Here is a 26,347-nt window from a genome sequence, read left to right as displayed (position 1 = left end):
TGGTACTCAGATTGTTCCCCTCTGTGCCTGTCTGGCGTTTGAGGCTGAAGTCTCTATGACAGTCCCCTGCGGGCTGTGATGCGGTCAGCCAGGGGGGGAAAAACGACCTTTGCATTCTGTCGATTTTTATTGTGTCGTCAAGTTAAAGACAGATAAACAGCAAAACAAAAATAAATGTCAGTGCGGGGATTTTGAGCCAAAATGGCATATAGATGCAAAAATTTCGGTTATAATGGCAGAAATAAATCTCGTACATCCAGCACCCATACGTTCACGTAGTTTCACTGGTAATCAGTCCCAGTAACCGAAGACTGAACCAGAACTCCCGCTTGAGCGGTTCATTACAGTTTTCGGGATGCCTCTCCTTCCGCTGTAAAAACCATGATTTATTCATAACGGCTCCCAATCTATTTAGGAATCGCACCCGGCTAAACGTATCGTTGTGTTTCGCGCAACTGAAAATTGAATCGCGGCGCAGCTATACCGAGATTGATGATTTACTCAGCCCGTTTTATGCGCACTTTTTGCTTACACTCCCCGTGCACATGCACTTAAACTGATGTTTGCTGCTCCCTAACAGCTGTCTCGATTAAGGAATCTGCCCCGCTGCTTCATAATAACAGAAATAAATCATGTTTTAATGTTTAATAAACAGTTAAGTTCTTTTTTTTGAGATATTACATTTTTAACATTCGTTTTGTCCGGGGTTTTGTATATTTTATGAACCTGGTTTTGTGATTTTCCCCCCCCGACAAGGTAGCAAATGTATTTTTAAATCGATGTGTCTGAACTGTAGATAAGCAACTGATCGATTTTATAGTCAATGTCCAGAAATTAATTTAATATTATTCCAGTTTGCACAGATACATATATGAATCTTTTTAAGCTACCACAAATCCCCCAATAAACATAGGCCTATGGTAAATTATTTTAACCACTGGCATATCTTAAACCACATCTAATGAAGTTTAATTAATACTACAAGTTGAGAGGAGTTTTATTTCTTTTATATGTCATCGTATAATGTGGGATATTTTTTTTTTGGGGGGGGGGGGGGAGAATATTACGGAATGCCAGGTATTAATTAATTAATTAATTAATTATGTCATTCTCCTCTCCTCATTAAAATTTAATTGGCCCGCTTTTTGCTTGTGTTACATCGAAAACTAACCAGTCTTCTTAATGTAGTTTATTTTACAAGGTGTAGACTACATACTTAGTTTCAGATATTTAAGATCTTGTAATATGAATATAAGTACCGAGAGCTGATTTGGCTGTGAATCTACTAGCTAGATGCAGTCGCTTATTATTATTTCTATATTTGGTGACGCACAAATTGTGGGAAGTGTTAACTGTGCGGAAGAACACATCTGTCAGTGTGGGCACCTTGTTTTTCACACCAGATCCTATGCAGGTAAACTGTTAAGTGTTTACAAGATTATAAAAAATGCACTCTAACCTATAAAACAACAGGACACCCTCACAAATGGTCTTAAAAATGATTTACAGGAGTGTTAAGAGTTTTTTACTTTACGAATCATTTTCAAGCACATCTAGCTCAATCATGTCGGCCATTAAGTATTCACTGGCCAAGTTTGATAGTTTAATTCATCAAGCTTTTTTGTTTTGTTGATATTTTTTTCTAGACTAGCGTGTATTGCTTTTCGTTCCCAACAAACTTAAACTAGTAATATGTTGGGGTTGAAGGTCAAAGTTCCATGAACCGCTGTTCTGTCAACGGCACAAAGGGGTCAAGAAGTTCTTTAAAAAATGAATGTGAAGATCTTGCATCTCCATTCGCATGCTATTTCAGGTTAAAGGTCAAAGGTGAAAGTTCGTATAAGGTCAAAGATTTAAATTGCTGACACTGCTTCTCTGTGATGGCCCATTGACAGACACCATGTTTAAGTTTGTTGGGTGGAACAGAGAAGAGAAAATAGGAAGATGAGAACTGTGAGAATTATCTTAAAACACATCATAAGGTCAATTAACCACAAAGTAAATGAGTGTACTATGTTTGATTTATAGGTTATGTCTTAAATAGTTAATTTGAGGGTTCTTTATAAGTGGTATACAATTTTAAGGTTGAAATGTAAACAGAATATGATTATTTTAGGTTTAGTACTACACAAAATGAGTTAATCTCAAAGCATGTCACCAATTTTCATAACTTTAAAAGCACCTCGCTATTATAATTAACGGAAATTAATAAAAATGTAAACACCATGAAGTCCAGTTCTGCATCTGACAATCAGGGGTAAAGAGTCTGGACTCAGGACAGAGTAATTAGATTGGTTCTGCGGTATAAGGTGTAATGTGTGCACATGCTCTCTGTTGTAGCCTTTGTTTGTTTAATTCCCCTAACAACCAAACATCATTACGCTGTTTCCGTGGGCAGATTATGCTAATGAGGGACTTCCGCGACACAAGGGTGTCGTCGTCACGTCAGGCTGATGGCCGCCCGCGCAGCTCCGTCAATCGCCAGCACCATCCTGGACCCTCTGGTCGGCCGCACAGCGTGGGGGCGGCACTCACAATGGCACGGGGGCGGGGGCAGGAAATGTGCTGCTCTGCTGGGGGAGAAAGGCCAGGCTTTGAGGAGGGGTGGGACCACAAGCAGGTTATCAACTCCTCATTCATGAGAGATCTGCAGAAAACCTGACAACAGCTGGGGCATCCCCCCCCCTCCCCCCCAACATAGGATGCTATGTCCACACCCTGGATGTGTTTGCTCATGCCCCCATCTATATATTATTTGGCTGAACTGATGGGGCTTGGTACATTTTAACAAAGCATGATAAGAACTGCTAGAAATCTACAGCCGTGCTCTTCATCATTTAGATACAAGACAGTATGAGCCCAGGTAGCACTCCCTGTTTGTTTAATTGAGTTTTCTCCACCCATAATATTTTACCTGTCCATATATTTAAGCTGATAATGTTTAATAGAATCGATAAGCACACTTTCAGTGTTTGTTTTGTAGTAGTTGGTTTTGCGTTTCGTTTCGGTGGCAAATAAAACAAATGTTGCAAATAAACATTGCAGTAACGTATCACATGCGTGTGCTCTACGTAAACTTGGGATTTACTGAAATCGATAGGACTTCTGCGTTTTGCTTTTTAGTGAAACACCGTGGAGGCTCGCTGGGCAGGTTCGAGCTGCGTGTGGGACGGCCTGGAATGTCACTATGCCTTTAAGGGTGGCGTTCACGCCGAGGAGAGGAGGAGTGTAGATTGCATTGCGGAGCGCCGGGGATACCGAGAATAAACAATTCCGTCAGACCCCGACTGCAGGGCGCGGAGCTCAACTGGCTCGGCGACAGCTTAGGGACGTTTCAACTGCGATGACAGTTTAGTCGAAAAAAAAAACAGTGAAAAAAAAACAAGGCGACCGCGTTAAAAGCGTGAGCGGCCGCCGAGCCGGCTTGCTTCGTGGAGCGGCGAGCGAAGTGCAGCGCGTGCCGGAGGATTTCGCACGTTCTGCCGAAGATGCGACGCGTCTCTTCCCGGCCGGATCCCCGCATCTAAACAGGTACGTGTCGGAAATAAGACAGACAGGCGCAGATCTCGATGAGGGGTATTAATAAGAAACGGGAAACATGCGACTTGGAGAGACGGGATTTCTTAAGCGATAATGCTTTAGATCGCAGGTATCGCCGTGTTTCAAGTATAATAAAAACGGCCGGGGTTCGCGCACGTCGAAAATGACGATCTGCGTATAAACGGGGAGATAGGCGAGGTGTCACCCAGTGGCACCGTAACGTAGTTTCCATTTTGCATTTTGTATCGTTGTAATAAAACGCATCATGCTCCTCTGAAGAGGGTAATTTCACATCGCCGCTGGTTGAGAGCACGCATCGTGGGGGAAAAGTCTGTTATTATAGCCATTCTGACAGTGTGAAACTGTTGTTAGTCTGTTAGGCGATTACTGAGGGTCGCTCAAGTCAATTGCATGTTTGCAGTCCCCGTGAACCATGTAGGCTTACTTGTGTGTTGTCCTATCCGTACAGTAGAAATCCTGAGCTGGGCGCATCCGTGCTGTTCTGGCCGTATCAATCTGACGTGGTTAAATTATAACAAAAAAGCATATAATCTGATGTTTCTATCGGTCTTTTATTTCCAGCGAGACCATCTTTCAGCATCGCATCTGTGCGTTTATCTTACAGTGGGGGCTTGGCTTTGGGTTGAGTTGGCAGCTTTGATCTGCAGCGCTAAAACTACTGTACGGGCTGCCAGAGATGTAATACTTTGTGGATGAAGACCGTATCGATCAGCAGTAATGGTAGTCATTATACAGAAACACCGCATATCCCCGAAGACCACGCGATGTTGGTGGTTACTTTAGGAATCTCCACTTCTCTTGGTTTGAGGCATTTCAGATTATTTGCAACAGAAGTGTGTCCCAGATGCAATATTCCAACCAATGGACTGGTTGGGTTTAACCTGCTAAATATTTTATAAATTACAGCACTCTGTATATTTATGTATGCCGACGTAATAATACTTTGTGAACGTTTTAGACATAGTTCCAGGCAGTATGTTTAAATAATGATAATAATTGTTGTTGTTGTAATAATAATAATAATAATAATAATAATAATAATAATAATTATTATTATTATTATTATTATTATTATTATTATAATAGGATCACCACCCTATATGTCACTGTTTGCAGTTTTTTTGGTATCAGTCAGGAAGAATGTTGGGGGGTGGGGGCGCAATGAAGGTCTAAATCAAAAGGGTGTCAGAGTCACAGGTAAATGTCAATGCTGAGATCTCTCTTTGTTAGTTCAGGTGTCCCCATATGCCTGTCCCAGCTCATTCGACACGATCGCTAAACCGAGTGAAAACATGCTGCTGTTTAACAAGCCAGAGCTCCGAGGTCAATGTTTCATCGCGCTGCATGTGACCGAGGTATCGGCTTTGATGTTTTAACATGCACTCAGAAGTTTTATATGCTTGTGAATGACATGCATTGTTTAATTGAATGGGGAAATATGTTGGATGTTCCTGCCTGGTCATGCAGACTTGGGACTGAACACCCTCCCCGTGAGGTTTATAAACCAATATATGTCCATCTTTCACTGTAATTTAGTTTGCTGTGCTATTATGTTTCTAGGACTTTCATGATTTTTTTGATGTGTTTTTTGAAGTATGTGTTCGTTCACTGCTGTAAAGTGACATCAGTTCGCTTTTACTGTGATAACGGCATTGACCCAAACATGTTGTGGTTCGACAGCCAGGCCTGTACCTTCTCTCTTGGGGTACATTTCCATCGCGATCTGATTCTTAGTCAGCAGCTCCTCAACTTCACTGAACTTTGGGTGAGCCTGCAGCAGGTACCATCTGACGGAGGTCAACCATGCCTCCCCACATTTCACACCTTCGTTTTCAGCCTTAGAATCGGTTATTGTTTGGGAAACAGATTTTAGATAAACGGTGAGGCTTTTTTACCACATGATCTCAAACGTTTGGTCCGATAGCCACATTGACCGTGTTCTGTTCTGGTGTGATAGATTACATTAGGAAGCTGCACGAGGTAAAGATCACGTGTCAGAACCTTAACATTAAGGCTACCCCTGATTCTTTTGCATTAATTTTTAATCAGACAGGAAACTAGATAGATTAGCTTATCCAATGGACACGATTGCCGAGTGGTATGTTAGCCAAGTAGTTATCTGTCATTATTTAAGGAATTAAGTAATGAGCTTAATGATTATTTGGTAAAATTCCAAAAGCTTTGCTCTACTATTATAGAAGCTGGAACTGGAATTATGGGAAATATATAAGGGAATGTCTTCTTTAGTCCTTCTGCTTCGTTGTGATAGGTCAAACGGCTCCTGATTCAGTGAAGCCAGACAAAACTCCAGACTGCCTGAGTTATAGAGAGTGTTTGTTCCAGATATGCCCCAAAATCGAGGTTCTGGTGGACCTGGTCCACTGGAAAAAAAGGTTTGTTGTGGCCAGCTAAATGTGTACCGTACGTTCGTCCTTCGATGACTTTGACAGCCTATGAAGTGCTGCTGAACTTGTGCTTTGGTTGCATGTGGGGAATTGCGATAGCAGGGAGCTCGGAGGGAGCAAAAACATGGACCGACTGTGGGTCCCCGAGGACCGGATTGGGAAACACTGCTCTAAATATTTTACAGCATATCCTACTTTGAATAGTGCACGTCTGAGGACAGTTTTATCTGTAAGATGACCCATTGGCATACAAGGTGACACTGTGACCCTAGTTTACAAGCCAGGGGCCAGAACAGGTGCATTACATCGCTGGTTGCCCTCTGCTAGCCAGATGGTTGTGTCAATAGCCAAGAGTAGCTAATATGTGTATTTCATGTTGTCTTCATTACCTCACCTAAGGAAAAAAAAAATGAAACCTTTATCTAGTCTGAGCATTTTTTTTTGTTAGATGAAGTACATGGATTGCCAGGCAGTAACAGAGCCACTGGCATCATCTTAAATTATGCTTAAAAACCGGAACATTTTAGCATATGATTATATCTTTTATATGCTTTTTTTCACCACTAAGTTTCAGCGCAGTAGTATCATCAAAATCGAAATCACATTTTTTCCTCTCCTGAAACCAAGCGGCTGTCAGTGACGATAAAAGCAAGTTGGTGACATGTGACTCAAGCCACAAATGTCGGGCCAGCACATATGGAAACGCAGAAGGGTCTGGGTGAGCAGGATGACCCAGCTCGTTCAGATTGTAGTGGGGGAGAACCTGCGGACTTCGGGCAACGTGGCATGCCTGGTGGTCGTCAGAGAGGTTTCTGGCCTCTGAGCGACGGCACGCCTCTCAATTATCACGTCGAATTGATTGCTCGTGATTGAGTTTGAGCTAAATTATTCATACTTCACATAAATTACTCACAAAGCCCATAGACAGATCTAGGGCAGATAAATCAAGCAGAACACTTGTGCCATCAATTGCCTGTTGGGAGAAGAAACAAAACAGGCTGAAATTCTGCAAATATTCCAGATCAATGAGTTGGAGCAAAGGGCAACCATCACGATAGCTTTGGAACAGGAGGTTAAGGTCAAACTTTCTTCTCTGCATGCTTCTTTCTTCCCTTAAATGCTCCAACCAAGTTCATCCCTCACAAACCGTTGTGTCGGAATGGCCCAAGACGCTCTCTTAAATCATGTCTCTCTGCTGCAACCTCATCTCTCAGTTACAGGAAGTCTACTGAGTAGATGATATTGCCATCAGCCGTATAGGACTGTCAGCCCAAGGCGAAGGAAGTTTGTCACCGACGGGTGTTTTTATAGAATGGACCTAAATCTCGCCAGTGATTTAATGTACGAATAGAGCAAACACCACTGAAGTTCCTACATAAATTGTAAAAAAAATTCAAGGTTAAACCAGGCAATGAGCATTTATATCAACTAAATAAAAATGTTAAGTCCCCCCACCCCTCAAAGTCCTCTCTATGTGTGACAAGTATTTTGATGTACTCGTTGAGTGTCCTACTCATTTAAAGGACCTTATAATCTTTATATTCTAATGGGATGCTTCAGTTAGGCATATCGCTCTTACTGCCCTCCTGGATATCGGTTTTGCATGTGTGACTTTGCTAGTGAACTCGTGTTCTTCTTCCCAGGATGTGTCATAGGAACACTTTGACCTGCATATGCGAAAGTGTAACATTTCTTAACATTTTGTTTAGCCCCTCTGTAAACCATTCAGACCTCTTATGTGCCACTAAAATTAAGGAAATACCCACTTATCCACATTCCAAAACTGCTTTCCCGGTATATGAGGAGGAGAAGCATGGGGACATAATTACCATTAACTATACTCTGTATACTCAACTGTATACTCAAAGTTTGCTGTAAAATAAGAGTTTGTCTTTTGCCTGTGGCTTAAAAATATCGCTATTGGCTAATAATATGCATAAAGTAAATGTCAGTATTTCAAACTGCCTTTATGTGTACTAGTATTTATTGCTTCTTAGTATTATCAAGTATAAGAATTTATTTTATTTTACACATGGTGCAGAATGTCAATTATTTTGACTAAATCCGTGTTCAATGTCACTTACGGGGACTGACCTTTTAATCAGAGGAATATGAACTGGCTTTATCTACATGTGCTGTACCGTTGTGCGCTTTAGCTAACCGTCCTCGTTCCCACTTTATCTCGTAAAGTGTTCCGAAGCCGTAGGTCATGATGTGCCAGGAACTGGCCTTACGGGGAACACAGAACGGCACAGGAGGGCGCGATTTTAACAGACTTAGCGCTGTTATTCAACTACGTCTTAATTTAACCAGGTTATATCGAGCGGGGGCTGAAGAGCAGTGAGGTTCACTGAAATGCCAGTCATTTCAGGCTGACCCCGAGACTCACGAAGGTTACGGGCTCGTCTCTGTAAGCTGATGGATTGATGCATGAGGGCCGTCTCTCTCGCGGAGAATTCTGGCCCGTCCAAGGCCGCTGTGGCGCCGGCCTATCAGAGGGCCCCGTCCTTCGCGACTTCTTAGCTGGCCGTCCTTTCCAGAACCTTCAGCGCTCCGGCAAGGGTGCCACGTCTGGTACAGTGAGCTGCACGGGGCAGAGAGGCGTCCTTTACGTAATCATCTGACTTTAATGCGGGTCTCCGACACAGCACATGTCCTCGCTTGCTCTGGCCTGGCAAGGAGAGAGAGAGAGAGAGAGGAGAGGGTGGGCAAGTATGGAAGGGGGGTGGGGTTATGGGGTAGGGTGAGATGGAGCAGTGGTGGTGGTGTGGCGGGGGGGGGGTGGTTGGTGGGGGCAGAGATCCCAACTTAATTATCTTTCTCTTTTTAAAAGCTTTTTTAAAATTAAATTTGCCGAGCAATTAACTAAAAGGGGATTTTTAGAATTTATGAATGACGGGAAAGATTGATATATTGCACAGAAAGACGACAGCACATACAGTGGACGTATGAGGAGAGGTCCTGGATTTATTGCTGTCCCACGGTTCCATTTATTGAGCATAAAACAAGGTAAAACTTTTTTTTAAAACCATAGTACGCAGCCAAGAATGATGTGAGCGAGTTTCGTGGCCTAGGACAGTGTTCCTCAATCCACTCCATGGGGACCATCAGACAGTCCACATTTTTGCTACGTCCGAGCTCCCAGCACATCTGTATCAGGTATTTATGTTCATAATTGCTTGACTGTTTGATTCAGCTGGAGGGAGCAAAAATATGGCCTGGCTGCTAGTCCCTGAGGATTGGGTTGAGAAACACTGATCTAAGATGACTTTTTGTACTAGTGTTAATCTGCCCATCTGTGTTTCTTTTGAGACCTAATCAGTCAAGACAGGCGACTGCAGATCGTCACTGGTGAAGTTCAAAGGAAAGCAGATCGCTACACCTGATGTCTTTCAACATGGATGGGAATTGCTCTAGATCTGCAGTAGGATGGCGGGTGTGTAGCTGAATGAGATTGGGACCTGTCGGTGTCTAGCAGGTTATGGGTTTCAATCCTGTGCCCGCCAGAATGCTTATATCACCCTTGGGCCCCTGAGTGAGGACCTTTGCCCTAATGGGTGGCGGCTGCTTGACGCTGCTCTATAAACCCCAAACTTTCCTCACGTGTGCTTTGCTTTGTACAAAAGCGTCTGCTGAATGTAAATCTTCTTCATCAGGAATTTGGCAGCCTGGTTGCCTCTACTGTAGCCGTCAAGCCATAAGGCTGCCCTAAATGCCACAAATTTGCCAGCATCTGCCCCATGAAACCACTTTTACTGCTGGATGGGTAAACAGTGAAGACACACATCCTGTTGAAAGTGGTTTTCAGGTGTTGACTGTAGGCTCCCGTTGGGTGGACAAGGACCAGCAGTTCTGGCTCTGACTCACCATATCGCTCGGCGATGTTCTTTGGTTGCATTTGTAAGTCAAGACAATGCAAGGAAGCTTCAAACGGGGCTATTATTTGCGTGGATTGTTGAGTCCTTCGAAGTACCCAACGCTTACTCTAGATCTCCGGCGATTTCCCGAAGGGTCGCCGTCGAGATCCTTGTCCGGCACGCGGCTGCTTTTTGCATTTGCGAGCCCCGTGCGGTTCTGCATGGGGGGGCCCACTTGACACGGAACCCCATCCCGGCCTGTGCTGTGCTAAAACCGATGATTATTTTCAGGCTGTGGAAGGAGACCAAGCATGGCCCGGGGCAGAGGGGTAATTTGACACTGGACGACGCACTCCTCTAATTAGAGTACAGCTCGGCCAAAGCATGAAAGCAGACGGGGTGGGGTGGGGGGGTAGAGTGTCCTTTGGCATCGGTAGGGCCCCCCCCCGCCACAACCCCTCTGTCTGTCGACAAGGACACCCGGGGGACTGTTGAGGGGGGTGGCACCTTCACGGCGCGATGGTTACCGTTAGCGACAACGTGGCGCTGGTCCCGGCGTCTGCCTGGAGACGGGACGATGTAGGTTTGCCAGGTGAGGATTAGGAAGGCCAAGCGGGTGTCAGCAGAGGTTTGCTTTGAGGTGTGCAGGCAGGGCTGCTACTGAAAAGAAGATGGGGAGAAGGAGGATGACAGCATAGTCTTAGTGAATCCAGGTGTGGGCTTGCAACAAGATGGGTGATTACAGTCCAGTCTTGCGGTCCTGCTGCCTGTCATAGCGAGGTGATCCCATTGGGCACTGCCTGTTACTGCCGGCATCCAATCAAACTCAAGTTTGTGTCCCAAAGTCAAGAACAGAAGCCTGAAAAGTGTCACGCTCGTGTTCCAGGTGGTGCCGTGTGTGGCCGTTAACTTTTAATGAAGGCACACCCCCCCCCCCCCCCCCATACCCCTGACAACAAAGTGCTCATTGGAAATTATATATGCAAAATCGTCATGTTGTTTTGTTTTTTTTGTTGTTGTTTAGATCTTTGATATCACAGTGAGCCCAATTCTTCACCTGAATCCCTGTTCGTTTTGAGAATGTGAATTTGCGCCGGAGAGACAGCGCGGGATGGTTCCGTCGCTTAAATCGGGGCGAGACGGGGAGCGAGACGCCCACCGCCCTCCAAGACTGCCGCTTACGTAACTTTTAGAGTGGCCCTTCTTAAGGCGGTGCAGAGAGCTTGCTCCAGATGCCCGCTGAATCACAGCACTCGCAGGCTAGGTGAGATGACAGAGTCGGCCTGTTGCCAGGCAACCGCGGACTCTTTTGGCTCCGGGGTGGGCGACGGGTGTTGGCTTTTCACCCCAGGGATCCAGTTTAAGAGTGTGGAGTTGGGGTAGCTGCAAACACCAATCCTACCCGTTGGCCTAATGGTTTTATTGTGTCCCCAGGACGCACAAGAAGCGTGTTTGGGCAGGCAGTTTGGTCCATATTTATCAACCTGCCGGTTTGGGGGTGTCGGGGGTTGGGGGGGGGGAGAGTCCTCCTGATCCTGCACTGCAGCACCATGTATGTGCGCCCATGTGTGTGTGTACATTATTTCCGCATTTACTCATCCGTGTGTCCTCAGCGGATTGTTCCGCGGATTTCCTATTGGGCGCGCTCGATCCTGAACTCGGGTACAGTCTGTGCATTTTATATCCGTCAGCGAGGCAGCGCGATCGCCTCCCTGCATCTCAATGAGCTCTCGCCACGATCCGCAAGAAAAGGCGTCTTTGGCTGTGGCCCGAGATGGAGCCGCGACAGTGTAGTTTGAAGATGTCCTTGGTGACACAGGACGGGAGGGGGTGAATGTATCAGAGACCCAGCAAACTGCTGTGGACCTCCAGCACCTAGCCCAGCTCACGGATACCCCCCCCCAACCCTAAAATAATTATACTTGATCATTTAAGCTGCTGTTTAGCAACTCTGCTGTCACATTTTTAACAAGGATTGCCGGTAATGGGACCTGAAACCTAATATGGCTTTACACAAATTAGCGGACAGACAATCATGGGGCTTCTTGCATCTGCTTTGTCTTAGGGGTCAAGGTTGTTGTGCCCCCCCCCCCTCCACCCCCCCCCCCCCCCTTTGAAGCCTGGCCAACGTCAAAAAGGGTTTAATGAGCTGCTGTGTCAGGTCTGGAGAGAGACAGCCTTATGTTACGCCGTAGTTTCACATACTTTGACTGAGGTTAATCCTTCACATAGATATTCCATGGCATGTCTCCACCACAGGTGTTGCCACATGACCTCTTTGGCCATGCCAAGAATCAGTGCGATTGGTCACTGGAAATTCCGCACCCCAAATATTGATAATGATTGGTTCTCAAAACAGTGTTTGAGATTTAGAGATTCATGCTTGATAATGGATGTGATTACTGATTTTCTAAGATTGTTATGCTGAAGAAGACTAATTGATGTGGATTTGAGTCCCTCTGTATGATTACAACAGGCAATTGCTCCATTAATCATTAATGAATGATGATGTCTTGATGGATGTAACATATGCAAAATGACTGTGGCATGGGTAATTACAAATTCCAGGCGACATATGTTTGCATTGTTTGCGTCCAGCATTTTATTTATTTATTTGCTTATTTTAATAGCGATATGTGTTCAGCCATGTGAGCCACAATAATTACATTGCCGGCTCTCGGAATGACAAAGATTAGTTATTAACTGCTGAGTGAGATTTTGCTTTCTTATTACAAAATGCCAAATTAACTTGTGTTGGTTTCCAGAACAGTTTGAAATGTGTATTTGTGTGTCAGCATTTTGGACTAAGTAAGACGGCTTTGCATCTGGGAATGTCATCCTTTGCAGAAATGTCGTGCAGTGCAGAAAGTAGGTCACGATTGTGTGTTTGCCTGATCTTTATTTCATTTTTTCCTCTCACAAATGTGGTGTAATTTGGTAATGGATTTCCGCACCTCAAAGAATTGTTGAAATAGCCCGCTTTCCAGCCACTGTTCGTTTCACACTAAATAAAATATTTGTAAATACCGTTCCCTTAGGCTGTGCTATGTGTAGCATAATCAAAGGTGTTGCCAGCAACTCCCATGTTATTCAAATATGTGTCACACAGGACCGTTATGAAAATCGCCAAGAGGCCTGATTTTTCTTTATTTAGCTAAATTTCTGCATTTGCCGAATCTGTGCGCTGAAGCGAACGGAGCCGCATTGATTCCGAATGCCCGGAGCGGAAATCCTAATCTTCCTATGCATTCAGCAAACTTTCCGTGTCCCTTTCACACGGAAACAAGCTTTGTCGCGGTGCTGCCCCGGCCCAGAGGGATTGTGGGATTGAGCCAAAGCAGGTTTAGAGAAGCATTCCACAAAAGCTGCAGAAGTCAGCTGACAAATTGTACCGAATGGATGCATCAGGGCCTCCCGAAGAGAATGACGAAGAGTTCTGGAGGCCGTTGTATGACATTAGACTCAGAAAATTATGTGGGCTGCAAGAGATTCCTCTTAAAACAAGATGGTGCTTTTATGGGTAACTTTGGATTACAGTCCTTTTGGTAAATTTAAGACTGGAGAGTAATTGTATTCCCTTCTTGTGAGCTGCACATCTCTTTAAAAGCCTTCATGTTCACAACTCAGAAAAAAGTTTAAAGGCCTTTTTTTCCTGCCCCCACTTGAGTCTTTGAACTATTTTTGACCACATGCACGATATCTGTGATATTTAGGCTTATAAAAACAGTGTACGTCTTCTCAGAACTGTTTTTCTTTTTTTCTATTTGAAAAAGGTCACATTTGCATCTCCTTGGTACCACAAGGTATGAATGTGCTGAGAAACACCATTTTTTGTATTTCACTTTGCGCAGAGGGCTGTGAAGGGAGCAGAGAGCAGTTCATATGAGCTGGTTTTCTTGCAGCCGCGTTGCCTCAAAAAGGGATTTTTTTTTCTTCTTTTTCTTTTATCTTCTGCGGTGGGATGATGTACCGCCAGCCAGATAACGCAGTGGGGGCCTTTTTCTCGAAGCCATCTGCACCTTTCGTTGCGGGTTGACCTCGCTGATTAGGCCGAGATTAGGTTTGACCTAAAAACGGTCGAACGGCATTAATAGGGCCAGTGATCTAATTAAGTCACCTTCTGCCCTTCGTCCCCGTTTGATGTGGTGCACCTACGGCGGGAGATCACGGGGCCGAAACGCGGGGAGTCGCTTTTGAACGGCATCGTACCGCAAACCTGCCCCCTCTCCTTAAAAAGAATGCCCCGTGGACAGTCAAATTCCAAACAAACTAAATGAGGCCAGGTTTCGTTTCTGTGGGGCTTTGGCACAGAAGAGTTTGTTACAGGTTTTAATTTCTTTTATTGTTTTTATGTATTTAGTAGACACTTTTATCCAAAGCGATGCACATTTGAGTAGGCTGGGCCAGCCAGTCTTTAAAGCGATAGAGGGTTAAGAGCTTTGCACAGAGATTTGAACCAGCGACCTTTCGATTTACGTCCTAAGCCATAGAGCTGCGCATTGTCTGGGCTTGAGTGGTCCAGGAGAAGAAAGCATTCACTACATTTACTTGAACACACATCTGTTTTTCCCGATAAATCAGTCTCCGTCTTACCCTCACGCTCAAAGCGAGTTCTTCATCTAATCCGTCGGACAGAACAACACGGGCCGCACGTGTGACGCAGGCCTCACGCCCCTCCCTCCAACCCTGCTCACCTCCAGTGCCCCCAAACCCTAGTGGATCGCTGACCTCACCCCGGAACAATGTCCAATCCGTGCAGACGGGTATAATTAAACGTGTGTTTATCATCCAGCCTGGGAAAGTCTAGCGGTCTGGGGGGTGAGGCTTGTTTGCTGTTGGCTGAAGGTCGGGGAGAGGTCATAGCCGCGGGGTGGGGGGGGGGGGGTAGGGCAGGAGGCACGCAGCCTTGAGGTGGGCGCACACCCCAAGCCCACAGCACTCTATTTTTATGACTTTGGCGGGTTCGGGTGTATCGAAGAGTATCACACATGACCTCTCCCCACTGCCATCCCACATCGCGGGATCTTAACTTAGAGAGACGCACATCAGTGGTCCGGCAAAAAAAAAAAAGCAGAAATGAAACAAACGCGTTACCCAGCTGTCTATCTGTTTACAGCTTGACGAGACCAACAATGTCATCATAAAAAAAAAACCCCACAGAATTAACTTGCGCTTTCCAGAGGACGTTGCACAGTAATGGCCGACGCCTTCCTCTGCGTGACCCGTCGGGTGAATCGGCTACCGTGGCTAACCGTGATACAGAGGTCAGTGCCGGTGGAAAATGACGTTAATGAAACAGGAATTATTCGCTTCAGATAGTGTAAAGCTCAGTATGTTTTTGTAATAGGAATAAGGATTTTATGGCACATAAAAAAAATAAATTTGCCATTAGCAAATGGAATAGTTTTGAGCCGGGCGCGATAACGTCGAGGGCCTGGTACCCATTCCCGGGTACCGCCATGGTCTTATTAAGACGTGGGAGGTTACACACCAGCTAAAGCTATTTCCACAGGATGACTTCTTTACGCCTGTCATGGGGGGGCGCTATCTTTGGTGGGGTGCTTTGTCTGTTTTTGCAGGTGGGGTGGGAGTCCCGGGGGGGGTGGGAGGAGGTGGTCGTGGGTGAGGGGAGCTGGCCAAATCACGGGGGGGGGGGGGGGGGTCTATGTTAAAGCTTACAGACAGTGTGAGACTACAGCAATCAAGTGTTGCAATTTTCCGGCTCTTTCTATCTCTCTACAATATAAAGTGAGAGAGACGGAAGCCACCCCTCACCCTCTTGAACGGTGGGAGGGGGAAGCTGCTCTGGAACACCATGTGTGTGGGTGTGCTGGTGTGCGTGTGAGCGTTCCTGTGACCAGAGTCACCGTGAGAGTTGCCGACGCTCGGCAGTGGCGACTGGAGACGCTTTCCAGTCGCTCCGCCTTGCTTCCTGTCCGCTCCTGATGAACGGCGGCACGGGTAATCCTGCACTATGCTCATTTTCTGGACTGTTGCTTTTGTTTTTGAAGACCTAAGAGCCATCAGCTCTTAGGATCTAAGCTTCCGCTGGATCTTAGGCGCAATGCTCTGTCTGTCGCAGTTAAAAAAATAAAAATAAAAAAAAAGAGTAACTCCCTTACATAAAAATAAAAGGTCTGAATTTTATGAGAGAAACTTGTGAGATCTCGTTGCAGTGCTTGCAAGGCTACAATGTACTGCAGCTTCCTGTTTGCCTCTGCATGAAGTGAAAGACTTCTGGCAGGTTTTGGCTGCGACCTTGCCATGAGACCTTGACCCCCCCCCCCCCCCCCCATGCTGAAAGTTTCCCCGTGCCCCTCTGTTCCTCGTCAGGATCCCTGACAGGTGTTCATTTTATGTGCTACGTGCAACCTAATCCTTTATGTGATATCACTTGGCACCAGGAAGACGCTCATTTAAATTTTGTTGGCTAAATTAAGACTAATGACTCTGCCCCAGTCGCTCTGATCCCTGGGTTTTGCAAAAAAAAAAAAGGGGGGGGGGGGTGAAGGATATACTTATTTATTTATTTATGTTTATTTAATTTTTTTGAGTGAGGTGGACACATAAGGTCACAGTACATCAGTGGTGCTAATTTGATGTCGCAAGGCATTGTGGGTAATGCCTTCGGAGGCGTGCGGAAGACAGATGGACGGACGACCCAGGTTGGAGGAGTTAGTCACCAAGACTGGTGGCCATGCGGGTCGAGTGTGTGATGCACTAATTTTTGAACCTGCTTTTTATTATTATTTATAGAATAAGTCTTTTTTGTACTTTTTGTGTCGTTAGTGTCTTTGGTGATGTGCAGTGACTGCGAGACGCTGTCCTCGTAAGAGACTCACCGTAGCAGGTTTGTCCCGCCCGCCCTAACTATCAAATGAGTGCAGTTGATTGTGCATGGGGCAGCTGCTGACAAACTATAACTATTGCGCCCCTAGGGGTTCTGCACCTCTGGATCACGTCTGGGTCAGCATACTGCATTTCACGGTTGTGCCGGTTTTTCGCGTTCCCGGAAAGGGCTGCTGGAGTGACTCTCGCAAGATATCTCAGCGTGATGCCGCTTGCCGTCAGGTGTGTACCGAATGTTTTATTTATGTGTTTCACAACCTCTTGATGATCTTCGGTGCATCTTCCAGACTTTGGCTGGCTTGAGGGACATTGTACTTTCTCAGCAGTTGGCGACGCTGCCAAATAGGAGGCCCGTTTTTTCTTTTAGTCTTCGTAAGCATTTCTGAGTCCGTTTAGTAATACATGTAAACCAAATTGTGATTCTGTCACACCACGTAAATTTGGATGAATCTCTGGCAGGTAGGGTATTAAGGAAGTCCTTGAATTAAGAGGAATCACGAGCAGTTGTAAATTATATTATTGTCCTGATCTGCTTTGGAGCAGCTGATATATTGTTGATCTGTTTTTTTTTTCTTGACACAATATCCAATGAAAATGATTTGACTATTAATTGCTGTCCAATCAGGTTCTTGGAACCTTTGAAACCCCAGTCAATCAGCCTGTGGGGAAAAAAGGTAACCAGATTTAAAAAAAAAAAAATTGAATTCTGTTGGATGACAGCTCAGCGGTAAAGTTGTAGAGGCGACGTTGAGGTGAAAATGTTCCTTCCCTTCTACTGAGGCCCAGATAAGCCCATGAGCAGACAGCTCTGGGCGGGCGGGGGGGCGGGGGTGGGGGGGGGGATTGGGATAATAAAAACGGAGAAGATCTTAGATGTCTGTCAGGCACCGTGAAGGGTTTTGTCTTGCAGATCCAGTTCAAGGACGCTTTCAGGCAGCTCGACCCTCGCTGCGCCACTGACGCGGCTCAAGGTCACACGCGCCCGCCCTGTGACATTCAGTGACAACGGGGGGGGAGTGGAATTCATCATCCTCCTGTGCATAGGGAAAGCAGCCTTAAACACCCTCCCCTGCACCTCTGCCTTTTTATTCCCAGTTCCGACTCGCTGTCTGCTCCAGCATGCTTCTGTCTTGTGGCCCTGGTGATATTGTTGCCTGCCTTACTTATGGAGAACACATGTGCCAAAGACAGGAGGCTCGAAAACAGCTTTGTAGTCGACACAGAAGCAGACACAGCAAAAGAACCGGTGGGTGAGCGAGCAGGAGCGAGTGAGTGCAGGAGAGAGAGGGAGGATGAGTGAACGGGGCAGAGGGAGAGAGAGAGAAAGAGAGCGATGAATTATTTAAAGAGACAGGCAACCAAAGCTGGCCAACGCTGTGGCTTCTGCTTCACCGATTGAACTTTGTGGCTGTTCCAACAGTCCTCAACCCCCCATTAACTTTTCCATCCTGCTTTATCTTTCTTAATTAACTGTGGTAACTATGAGCCCTTGTGCCATTGACAGACTGTGTCCTGTCTATCAGTCTGTGTCAGGAGGAACATCGCCTCCCATGAGTTGGATTCATTATTTTTGTCTTTGTGAGACCTTCAGAAGTGCTTATGATTTAAGTAAGAAAGTGCCGTCAGCTCCTCGGAGACCACCACCCGGGAACCGCCCAGGACCTGGGGGTAGGGGGGTGGCGCAGGGGTAAATAAATGTAGTTCGCGGGAGGGAAGGAGTGTCCAAAGTTGAAGGTACGCCACTCTGTCTGTCTGTCTGAGCTGCTTCGCACGTCAGGTGGGGAGAGGAGTGAAGGGCTGGGCCAGCCAACGCAAGCGCTACGCTACGCTCGGCGTGTCATGAGCCTGTTATGAAGGTTCCTGTCATGGAACCTCTTTGTCCATTTGGCCAGTGCTGACTTCGTTTGTGAAATGAGAATTGCTTCCCGTTAAAAGTTTTTCCTTTGCTGAATCAGTGATGGAACCTAATCGGATTTAGATCTTGTTACAGATTCGGACGCATGCATCATAATATTTATATATCCTGTGACTTTTGACTTTCCTCCTGGATCCTGATGGTATCTAACCCTTTTGGCCTCACGGTGGCTGTTTTGTAGGGCCTGTCTTTTATGTTTAACTTGTGGGATCGAGGATTAATTATTCCCACAGTTCCCTCGGTGTAGGAGGGAGCAGAAGGGGGCCCCACGTTTTGAGCTGCGCTCTTATGCTTGGCAAGATCGATGTTTTCTAGGAAATGGTGATGTTTTTTTTTGCTTACACACCTGTGGAGTTTTGCATGAGATGGAGGCCTAGGTGAACACAGCGGCTTGTTGACTTTACCCCCTTTGCAGTGGAGGTCTGTATTCCTTTGTGCTTTTTTGGTGTTTGCAGTGGAGGCTCTGTGGTCTTATATTATGGGAAGTGAAAACTCACTCAGTCTACAGGGCATGTGAGTGGAATAAGTTTTTAACAAAAGTTCTTTGTTGGACTTTATGTGGACTGAGTGAGTTCTGATTGCCGATACTGTAACATATGATGAGGAAGCCTGACTTTAGGTCTCCGGCGCTCTCCTCACAGAAAAAATAAAAAACAAAATGAACTGAGTGCGTTTTGGTAATTTCCTCTTCAATTATAAAGGTAAACGTGACAATCAGATGTTCAATGGGCAGGATTAAAGCTGGCTGTGATGGAGAAGAGGATAGGCCCAGTCGCAGTAACGCTAGGGGGCACTCAAGGTCACGCGGCGGACCGGGAAGGTGGGGGGGATCTGAAGTCATCCCGCCAGCTGACGGTTACGCTGACGCCACGCGCCGACCTTGCTCCGGAGGCAGGACGGGGGGGCGGACGGGGGGGCCGACTCCGCTCCCTCCCGCGCCTCCTGCCTGGCTGATCCGCTGAAACTTTTGTTCTCTGGTGCCCTCCACCCCCGCGCTGACATCTGTGATGAAGGCGTCTCCGGTCTCTTTCTTATTAACTTCTTTCCCCATCTGGGGAAAAGGCAGGAGACCTAGACACTCTCCTTTTAAATATGCTGGCTTTTCTTCAATCATTTAATTAAGAATGGAGAGATTACTCAACCCGTAGTTAGCCCCCATCTCTCTGCCCGGACCCCGTCCGCCGCTGATTAAACCCGCACCGCTCCCCAACCGCACTGGCTGTCCTTTCCTGAGCGAAATGGCGTGGGGGAGGGTCTGCAGTGTGGGAGGGCGGACAGAGCGGACAGCGTGGGGACTGGAGCTGTGGAACGGGGGGGGGGGGGGGGGTTTGGAGTGGGGGGGGTCTGGGGAGGGGGGGGTGTATTGCCGTCTGCAGTTTTGTCGTCCGGATCTGCGTGGGCACAAGGGGCTTGATGTGCAAATGGGACCCTGTCAGGCAGAATCCCGCCGGAAGTGCATCCGTTTGATTTTCCGACGCGTTTGATCGCGTGGCACAGAGAGGGCGAGCGCCGTCGGGGGAGGGGGGGAGGGGCCTCTAAATCATCAATCGCACGTCATTAAAAAAGAATCCCGAACGTGCGGGCGCCCGAGCGGCCGATAGGGTAACGTATAATATCGCGCGCTTGATTTATTAGCCCAGGGGAGTGGCTGCATGCAGGGGTGTCTGGGAGCCGTCCGAACACCGGGGGGCGCCGTGCCAAGCAAGCAGGGAAGGGAAACGGACCGGCCTGTACCGGCCGGCACGCAACCCCCCCCACCCCAACCTGAGCCGAAATGGTTAACGCCTGGCCGTAATTGGCATCCGCAGCTGCGTGTTCCTGTCTACAGGGGATGATTTTGCAGCTCTGGCTTTGTGTGACAGCTGCCTAATTGGGCATTCCTCCCCCCCCCCATGCATACACACACACACACACACACATACACACACGCAGCCCCCCCCCCCCCCCCCCGCCTGCCGACGAATGGCAGCGGATTACAGATGAGGACACGGTGACCCGCTTGACCTTCCCGTGGAGCGGTGGGAGGGGCCCCCGGCGCAGGCCCGCGCTGCGGGTCACTGGAGGATGAGGTCGTGAGAAGGTGGAGATTCTGCCAGGTGGCGGATGACAGAGTGTCACATGACAGTAGACTGATGTCAGTATGTCAAGGGCACTGCTATTGGCACTACCCCCGCCTCCCTGCCCCCCCCCCCCCGCCTCCCTGCCCCCCCTGCCTGCCTGTTTTTCCTTTTTTTTAAGGTGTCACGTTACAGCTCCTCTCTCCTGACTCTATGCCTCCCTCAGTCCCAAACTGTCAGCTGCCTGGTTTTTAAAAACACCCCTGTTCCGCGTGTCCTCTCCTTATCCTCCCTCTCCCGCGAAGTCCCGTTCTAGGTCTCCGTATTCCCGCGGCCCGCCCCCCCGTCTTCCGTGCTCTCTCCCCCTCGTTCTCCTGCCTGCTTTCCCGCTGCGGAGGAGCTGGGACTGGGGTTGCGTCCTCTCGTTAAGAGCGGATAATCACGCTCGTTATGTACATAATGAAATCCTCCCCGGTTCTGCCGCAAAGGCTGCCGTGCCCCCCCGCCCCCCCCCCACCCATTCCTCCCGGTGTCGCTCTCCTCCTCCCCGGGTCCCTACTTCGTCACCGACATGCCGTGACATTTTTTTCTCCCTCTCTCTCCTCTCCTTTCCCTCCTAGCTTATAATCTACAGGGCCCATCTGCTTCCAGACCTTCACCGTTCACCCTTCGTCTCAGCCTTGGACTTCTGGTCTGCTGTGAAGTTTGTTTTTTTTTTCGGGGGGTGGGAGGGGGTGACTCTGCGGCGACATTGTGAGAATGAACGCAGACGCGCAGACACACACACACACACACACACACACTGGGAGTGTCGGAACGAGATGCCGTGTGAGCCAGGCACTGGGAATGAGAGTTACCGGGGTAACCCGTCCTTTGCAAACAGCAGGACGTCTCTAAAGGTGTCATGGGTACACAGGAAGGACACAGTGACAGGATCTGCTGGGTTTTTTTCTTTCTGTGAACGGCTGCAGGGTAGGATGAGGCAGTAGAGGTCCTGGCCTTTTCTCCATCTTTGTTCAGCTTCACATCTCTCTTGGATTGTCATATTCGCTGTGCTGTGTGCGCCCCCCCCCCCCCTTTAAAAACTGAGAATATCTGTGGCTGTAGCTTCGCGATCATCCACAGCAGTGGAGACCAGGGGGTGTCGAAGGTACCGCAGCCAGCGTCCCACAGCCAGCGTCCTTCCTGGGATGCTCTTCCGTTCTCTCGGTTCAGAAAAAAGTTGCGGACTGAACCCCCCCCCCCCGGCCCCCTGGGTCCGTGCATGTTTATTTGTGTTCGCATGCATGGGACACCAAGCACACGTGTCCTGGCGTGTCTCTGCGTGTGTGCATGTGCTTTGCTGGGGGGAATGCTGTGTGGGAGAGGTGGAGGCAAATGGAGGGAGGGAGAGAGACGGGGAGAGAGAGAGAGAGAGAGAGAGAGGCAGCTGGGTTACTACAGGTTCAATGTTGACCTTGTGTGCATACTTAGGTACTCTACAGCGCTTGAGTGCAGCCGATGGAGTGCTGATCCCACGCACACGCGGCCTCGATTAGCGGCCGTGGCGATCAGCTAGACTACCAGCCCGCCCCGTCTCCTGTTATTGGTCAGGCCTGAGGTGCGGAGGGGTGTCAGTCGTCTGGATGGGGACAGGGGGGGGGCGTGTAGGGGGGGGGGGGGGTAACCGCATTAGTATTCCAGCTGAGAATTCCTGCCTGCAGAGCAAATTGATTACTACACTGTACCTGTACTTGGCTCCAGCCTTTGGGGGCGGAGGGGGGGGGGGAGGGAGAGCTGCATGTTGTGCTCCTTGTGTTTGCATTACATAAAGAAAACACCCCCGGTTTGCATAACCTCTGTGCCGTCACGTAACCACGCGGCTGTGCTTTAATCACCGGCGGTTTATTAACAGGTTTTAACTGTCGATTGTACTCGGATGCTGGGTGTTTAGATCCCTGCCATTGACTTGCTGTTGTGTCACTTCAACCAATGACAGTGGTCTTTGGATGATTTTAAATTGTTGTTTATGAGTGCATGTGAATTATGGGCTGGTTCTTGGTGGGTGTTGAGGGGGTGCAGGAGATGCAGTTTGTGCAATGAGGACGCAGCCTCTTCAGGCATCCTGAAAGCAGTCGGTCTCACACCCACTATCCCAGAAGAGCTTTTAATGGGCGCCAGCCATGTGGTCGTGCACACAGGTCATGCCACATGGGTGACATGGCGCCGCCCCAGTGGCCATTCAGTGTCAGAAAACAGTCCCGAAGTTCCTTCAGCTTCATTGAGAATACGGTGAACCGGCTCCGATTGGTCTTGATTGGTAGATTAATAGGATGACGTTTTAAATGCTCTGCATTTTGGTAAAATGATCACACCATGTAACGTCAAGTGGCCCCTTCCTCTTCCCAGCATTTATATAAACTTCTGCTAAATCTGTGTATAATTAATTGGAAAGAGCAGTGCCAGGTCAGCTTCCCAGTATCAAGAACTGTTGTCATAACACTTCAGGTTTACTGCTTTACGTCGTCACTGGTCTGTAGGAATTTTTCTTTGATCAGCAGGCAGATTTACCTTTATTTTTGCAGACTGTCGGATTATTGTTTTTCTGGGACCGTTCTGGTTTGTGGGAAGACTAACCTGCACACTTGTTAACTTGTACAGTATAACTAGTTATTCAACCTAATTAGCTAATGTAACTTCAGGGGCTCTTTGGGCTTCTAATGTTAAAATATGGATGGAAATGAGAACCTGGTCAATAGTCTATGATCTTCAGTATTTCTCTCTGATTTTTTGCGTTCATTTACCTCTGAACCCCCAGTTCAGAAATTATGTAAAATGAAACTGATGACTTGGATGCATCTACATCCAAGTAACAACATGTAATAATGATTTTTTTTTCTCTAATCACAGTGTAGCCTGTTAGCAGTGAGGCTGATTTTCTGACTGTTTAAAATTTCTGATTGTTTGTAATTCTATATAAATTTTATGTAATTTCTTGCATTGGGCTGCTGCGATTCCTCCCCCCCCCCCCCAATAAGATGAGTACATCCAACACATACCAACTGTAGGGAGAATTATTCTTTTGTTAGGTTAATGAGTCTGTCACCCTCTTCCTCTTCCCATGCACAAGGTCAACACCTCCAATGTCTGCTGTCAGGCCAACTCATTTCAAACTGTGTTTGTAAATCGACGTTCGAGCAATCGATAAACCCTGTGCGTACTTGAGTACTCGTTTAATGCCAGTACCGAGCTGAAATAAGGTTTTCGAGGCAGGGTAGTCTGTTTCGTTTACCTTCTGGGAAGGATGATCGTGGTAGAGGGAGCAGGGCAAGGGGATGCCAGACTGCTAATTATGGTTTTGTGAATCGGTCACACTGCTGTCCGTAGCCTGACCTTCATCTCGTAGAGGTGACGCATGATAACGGCGCAGAAGAAGCCTCAGGGGGAGGTCTTTATTTCATCTCTAATGTCTGCCAATTATTTTTCGTGACCTCCGTCTGACCTCTAGTGTCGCTTTCTCGCTCGCTGTGTTGAAAGCGGTAGCTAATTCAGGCCCGGCGGACGCTTAAGAGTCACAGTTTGAGGATTTAGTTGCAGACGTCACCGGGATCCCTGCTGGGTAGCGGCACTGTAATTTTGCGGGACTCGAGTATCCATTTGTGGCACCGCGTGCGACAAGGACTCTGCCGGTATCCGCGACTTTTCCTGAATGGGCCGCGTCATCACTGGCCTCGCGTGGCAGCCGGCCGCACCCACACCTGGAGTTACCCTTGTCCCAGAATGGAGCCTGTTAATTAATATTTCTCCGCATAGCTACCTGTAATTTGGCAGCAGTTTATGCTAGTTGTGGTCTGGCAGATTGAAAGTTGCCTGTATTTGTACTACCTATTTTATCATAGTATCACCAGGTGTCCCCAAGCATAACAACAACAACAACAACAACAACAACAACAACAACAACAACAACAACAACAACAAGTTGTTGAATATCTATACAGGGGATCGTTTTAGACTGTATGTAGCTTGCAGTTGCCTTTGAATTTATGGTTGGGGGGGGGGGAAATGCCCATATTTTGGTATTGTAGTATCCCCGTTTCTCCCTTCTGACTTGGACGTTTGAATTAGACCAAGGATAATCAATTCTCTTTGACAGCCAGAAGACTCTGTGGTGAAATAATTAATCATTTAAACTCGATGTGAAAATGATTGTTTTACTTTGGATTGCGTGGCACGCTTCACAATAAACAGCTAATTTAGCATGCAAGGTCTCGCCTTGAAGTGTAAAGCAACGTGGGGGTGTAGCCAAACCAGAGTCCCTCAGGGGTCTGTGCTGTTAGACCTTTGTGGAGAGATACTTAAGATAATAAGGTTTTAGTCAGATTAGTGGTGGCATTTGGCAAAGACTGTTACTGCATTATTTGAATCAGCAGGATTCGCTGGTTGGTACTTCACAGCATTAGTGAATTATTATACAGCAGAGTAAAGCAGATTTCAGTGTATCTAAATGTAGGAATAATAATGTTTATGCGTGGAAGAGTTACAGGAAATTCATCCCAAACAGAAGACCGCACAGAAAAGGCCGTGCCAAAATCAAGATGAGGTTTTTGGAGAGCTAAGCAAAGTGTAAAGGTCAGGCTGTGAAACGGTCATGTATTCTCGCTTTAGCCAAGATTTGCTAAAGCTAACAGCATTGCCCATAAGGTATAATTGTAAGCGTGTGTGTGTGTGTGTGTGTGTGTGTGTGTGTGTGTGTGTGTGTGTAATACTGTGCTGCAGCCACATGCTGGATGGTTGGATGAATGTTTAAAAATGTGTGATACTGTACAATGAAGTTCTAAGTTACCGATCTTTCATCACATTACTCTGCCTTATTAAGACAAAACTTTCTACAGTGCGAATTCATCCAGGAATCCAGATGACTAGACCGAGCTGAAGTGGGTCACGGCTGGTTTCGCCTCCCCCCCCCCTCCCCCCCCCCCGCCCTCGGCTCTTTCTTGACTATCCCTTTTATCTGGTCCCTGGTGGTCCGCTTGGCCGGAAGATACCGTGGAGGATCTGAAGATCTTGCAGGGCTCTAGTTCCCTGTCCTTCAACACTCACTGGTCTTTTCTCCCTGGGAAAATCCATACGTCCAAGTCCCCCACCCCCGTCGCCCATTTTCAGGGGGTGGACGTTTTTGTTGGCAGCCCACTTGCACACCGGGCCGGGCACGCAGTTTTCATCTCCCTCACATGGCGTTTGAAAAGTGCAGAGTAACAAAGGGGGAGAGTGGGGGCTGGTTCTGCATTTCTGTGGCAGTCAGCTGCTCAGCTCGAGTGGGTGGGTTAGCGTGGGGGGGGGGGGTGATTCATCAGGGTTCATGAACGAATCAATTCTCATGGGCAGGCGTTCGAGGGACTCATGTGGGTCAGAGAGCAGGGAGACTCAACTTCCCTGGACATGACCTGTTCCTGTCCCAGTAACTAGGCCTCCACGCCCAGCCTTTTCAGCACTTCTTCCCAGCATAGAGCAGTCCGTCGTCATGGGCGGTCATCTCCTGTGTGGGATGCGTTGCTTTCCTGGGTCCCGCTGTGTATATGGCGCTGACTTGTGCGGTGGAAAAAAATCAGATCTCAACAGGTTAACAATAAACAAGTATCAAAGGCAGGCAGGAGGACAGTTTCTTTCAGTGACAAGCAGAAGTGGAAATTTCACATCCAGAAAACACAAATCCAGACCAATATT

The 26,347-nt window shown here is 47.4% G+C and overlaps 1 protein-coding gene across 3 annotated transcripts in view; it reads left to right on the top strand.

Moving 5' to 3' along the window:
• Window positions 1-3,221: 3,221 nt before the first annotated feature.
• The window catches only part of nrip1a (nuclear receptor interacting protein 1a), a 35,478-nt gene continuing 12,352 nt past the window's right edge, over window positions 3,222-26,347 (top strand). The window contains exons 1-3 of one of the 3 annotated variants that reach the window (XM_023836337.2): window positions 3,222-3,531; window positions 16,613-16,673; window positions 16,762-16,894. The gene's annotated coding sequence lies outside the window, so the exon portion shown is untranslated. Of the gene's footprint in view, window positions 3,532-14,962; window positions 15,088-16,612; window positions 16,674-16,761; window positions 16,895-26,347 lie in introns of those variants that run through there. The other 2 variants (XM_023836338.2, XM_023836336.2) reach the window with 2 other exon arrangements.

The sequence above is a fragment of the Paramormyrops kingsleyae genome, chromosome 17 (genome assembly GCF_048594095.1).
Source record: "Paramormyrops kingsleyae isolate MSU_618 chromosome 17, PKINGS_0.4, whole genome shotgun sequence".
NCBI lineage: Eukaryota > Metazoa > Chordata > Actinopteri > Osteoglossiformes > Mormyridae > Paramormyrops > Paramormyrops kingsleyae.
Note: the sequence above shows the minus strand (reverse complement) of the source record. Positions and strands in the feature narration are given on the sequence as shown.